The following is a 4,575-nucleotide window of genomic DNA, read 5'->3' as shown; positions in this document are numbered from 1 at the left end:
CTATTACAAGTGATATATTTATTCTTCGGGATAAATATGTTGCTTGTAGTATTGTATTAAATCATCTAAACTATTTAAAAGGTGAGACTCGTTTGGTCTCACTTATTTTAAAAATTAAAATGTTACATTTAAAAAATCAAAAAAAAGGTTATATTTATATTTAAATTATTTTCAAAAGCACAAAATCATCACTCTTTTTCAAATCACGAAGGTTGGACAATAAAACGGCCGACAATGAGTTCTCCGAGTAAAGTATGCAATCAAACATGCTCCCTCTATTCTATAGCAAAATATGTCACTTTCGCAGTTTATTGCCAACCTACAGAACATTTGCTAATATCAACGTCACATCCAAGCAACTGTTGATGTTGCTCCTGCTGATCCAATTTTGAAAACGACAATAATGGAGGAGATGAATGCCCTTCGACGAGACCATACGTGTGGCGTCGTTGATCTTCTCAGGGCAATAAAGCTATAGGGCGCCGATAGATTTTCAGCAATAAATTCAACTCTGATGGATCCTTTGAAAGCAACAAAGAACACTTGGTCTTCAATAGGTACTCGCAGACTTATGGAGTTGACTATGAGAAAACATTTGCTCTAGTGGCCAAGTTAAACGCTATTCGGGTCCTGTTGTCCCTTACAATGAATTTGGATTGGTCTTTTTTCCAGTTAGATGTCAAGAATGAGTTCTTGATTAGAGAACTTATAGAAGAGGTATACATGTCTCTCTTTCCTAGTTTTGACTCTACTGCCTCTAAAAGGCAAGTATGCATTTGTAAAAGTCCCTCTATGGGCTAAAGCAGTTTCCAAGAGCTTGGTACGACAAGTTCAAAAAAATGGATGTAGGCCATAGTTTTACTCAAGCTCAATCAAATCACACACTCTTCTTCCGCATTCCTCCAATTGCCAGTAGTTATCTTTATTGTCTATGTTGACTAGATTGTTCCTATAAGAAACGATCTCCCAGCACTAGAGTCCTTGAAAGACATTCTTGCTAAGTCCTTTGAAATGAAAGACTTGAGATCCTCTGGTACTTCTTATAAATGAAAGTGGCTTAATCATCTCGGGGCATTGGCCTATCTCAGCACAAATATATGGTTGATCTCTTGACAAAGAACAATATTTTGTTGTGTAAACCTGTGGTTATCCCTATGAAAAACCAATAAACCTAATAAATCTAATAAATGCATCACCCATATGACCATTATCTCCAAGTTGTCCATTGAATTCTCCACTACTTAAAAGGCATACCGGGCTCAGGTTTGTTTTTCTATCGTCACACATCTCAGTTTATTGTTGTTTATATAGATGATGATTGGGTCGGGTCGTTTTATAATCAACGTTCTATCTCGGTCATTTATATGGGGAAATATTGTCACGTGAAAAAGAAAAAACTGTGTTTGCCCGAAGCAGTGCTGAAACTAAATTCTGGTCCATGTTCTTAGAATTTGTGAACCCTCTGGTTACGCATCATGTTCTGTGAACTTCGTAAGCCATCCTCCATCTCGCTGCAGCTATTCTGTAATCATAAGATCGCCATCATCATTGCTCACAATCTAGTCCAACATGATCATACCAAACATGTGGAGATTGGCAAACACTTCATTAAGGGAATGATTGAGACCGAGAAAATTTGTGCTCCTTTTGTGCGTCTTTCAGTGGTCAACTAACAGATATCCACACCAAAAATCTTCTCCGTCCTTTGTTGATGACTTCAAATCCATGTTGAACATAATTGACATCAATGCTTCAACTTGAGGGGCAGTATTAGATTTATTGGGTTTATTGACTTTCTATAACTGTTATTATTTATTAAATCCCCTTATTCTGCATTATGTAGTCTCCTTTTTATCTTTATTTTGGTTTTAATTCTTTGATTGTGTTTTTATTTCTTTCCTTATTTGAGTTCCTTGTAATTGGGTTTAAATACCCCTTTTTTTATCAATGAGAAATCCTTGATCAACAATTCAACAATTCCTTATAATTCCTCAACTTATATTATGGCAATAATTTGAGCGTCCCTACACCAAATCTTGCCCAAGCCGTGCACTCAAATATATCAAACTCTTCCTTTGATCAAGTACATGTCTAGCTTAAGTTTTTGTCCTAGCCACACCAATATGTGTCCTCAATCTCACGATATTAAAACCAATAATCTTGCATGAATAGTTATTTTTCATATAAACACAACCATGATATGGCTCATAATAAAAAAACAACTTATCAAAACACATACAATTTGAAGAAGTCAATAACCCACTTATCATTGTATTTACATCCTCTAGCCACTAAAAAAAACATTTGAAATTTGTTTTGCTACATTAGCATAGACAAACCTGTCTTCAATATGTTCATCACATGCCCACAGGTTTTTCCTCTTCAATTCATGAAAACCTTTCTTGATGTGTCCTTTTTATAATTGAAGTACTTACCTCATTGTACTTGCCTTGTGACTTATTCCTGCAATGAATAGAAGTAAAATCCATCCTCAAAAAATCTCCCCTAAACAATGCTCCGCTTTCTAAAAGTCTCCACTGACAAATAGTACATCCAATTAGCTTTTTATCTCTTTCACCCTCAAGCTTAATAATTACATCTTTAGAAAGAAGCAAATTTACATTAAACAAAATGTCTCTCTAAACATGGGGTCACCTAAATGCCTACAAGGGAGACAAACAGGATAATAATAAAAATCTTGATCTCATCATCAACAATCACAAAAAAACTTTTCAAATCTCAGATAATGAAATTGAACTCATTAAGATATATTTAGTATGCATACATTTTTTGAGAATGCAAGTAAGATATATTTAGTATGCATACATTTTTTGAGAATACAAGAATGTGAAAAAAAAAAAAAAAAAAAAAAAAAAAAATCAGCAAACAAAGTCACACTCCCTCACCTTCGATCCCCGAATGAAAAATGCCAAGTCCGCAACAATATAAGTATTCGTTTAAGGGCGTGAGATCGTAGACATTAAGGATAACCGGAGTCCCACAACTGCTCTCCTCGTTGGAGGAACCCGAGGAGAAAACAGAACCCATAAGCCCTATAAAAATGGAGGCAGATAGCCCCCTCGAGCCGAAATTTAGGGTTCTCCGAAAGCGCGATAAGAGAGAAGAGAGCAGAGGCGAGATTCTACCTCCGATGACGCAGTGATCAGAGCCGGCGGGCTTGAATGGCCGTTGCCGGGCCGGCCACCGTGGTCTAGGAGAAATTAATGCATCGGACACCCCTGATCCAATCATCTGCGGCACGTGGCAATTTGAAATACATTGATGCTGATGCAATAATTATTCATAGTCTAGAGGATCTGTGCGGAGACAAGCTGGTGTTGGAGTCAGTTTGTCATGTATTTGGGGCATTTGCATATATAACACTCAATTGTCATGTATTTATATATCTCACATAAATTTTATATTTATACATTTAACACTCAAACATTTAATATAACATTATTATCATTTTTTAAGTGAAATACATCTTTAATGCATAAAGTTTAAAGCATCAAATATTGTATATGTAAACATGAAATTTTAGATGTGAGATGTTTATACATAATAATTGTATGCTACATATGTACATTTCTCTTTTTTATATTATTGAATGATTTACGATAGATTTTTTTATTTAGGATATATTTACATTTTATCATAAACAATCGTGCATTATCCAATGGGTGTAAAATATGAACAAGCATACGACACATTTGACACATGTCAAACATGCATATGACATGTCTAATTTCAAAAAAAAGGACAAACGTGTCCTTAAGAAAATGTTAAATTTAATAAATTATACCAAAATGTATAATAAAGTAATATGTTTTAATAATTTATATTTGATACGTCGACCAATAAATTTATATGATCAAACACAATCTCAATGCAGTTTTGGTAAGAGCTTTTCATATTTGAATTCAGGATCATCTAAGTTATAGTTTTAACAATGTTATAGTTAAACTAGGTATTTCGACAATATGAGCCCAGAGCACTGAAAGTGATTTAATCTGAATTAAGTCATGGTCATATCAAACATTTGAAGTGCAATTGAAAACTTTGGAATACTAATTGGAGGACCAAATAAACTCCAAAGTTGACATACTAATTGGAGGACCAAATAAACCCTTCATTTTAAGAGGAATCTAATGAGCTTAATAATATTTAATTTTGATGTTGTTAATGCACTTAAATATTTAAAAAATGATCTGTAATCAAGAGAATCAATGCGTACCATCTGATAGAGTGTTTTGAGATTCTGATTGAATTTATCAAAATGGCTCTCTCGAAAATTTTAAATATGCCCTTATTCTTTACTTGATAATAAGGGGAAGAGAATAGTAGAGTGAGGTGACAACTAAAACACAACTCTCAGAAATAAATGACCAACTACATCTATGATAGCCAATTAATGTTGTTTTGACCAACAAATATGACCCTTCTACCCAACTATGATTGATGTAGCCACTAACTGCAATCGTTGTGGTCTCAATTACCCTTATATAGTTGTATTTATTGTGTTATTTAAGGCATTTATAATTTCAATATATTTTTTAAGTCTCATTTTACCTA

The 4,575-nt window shown here is 34.0% G+C and overlaps 1 pseudogene; it reads right to left on the bottom strand.

Moving 5' to 3' along the window:
- The window catches only part of LOC110033689, a 21,876-nt pseudogene extending 18,554 nt beyond the window's left edge, over positions 1-3,322 (bottom strand).
- Positions 3,323-4,575: the final 1,253 nt, after the last annotated feature.

The sequence above is a fragment of the Phalaenopsis equestris genome, unplaced genomic scaffold (genome assembly GCF_001263595.1).
Source record: "Phalaenopsis equestris unplaced genomic scaffold, ASM126359v1 Scaffold001256, whole genome shotgun sequence".
Lineage (NCBI taxonomy): Eukaryota > Viridiplantae > Streptophyta > Magnoliopsida > Asparagales > Orchidaceae > Phalaenopsis > Phalaenopsis equestris.
This window is presented reverse-complemented; position numbering and strand designations above follow the sequence as displayed.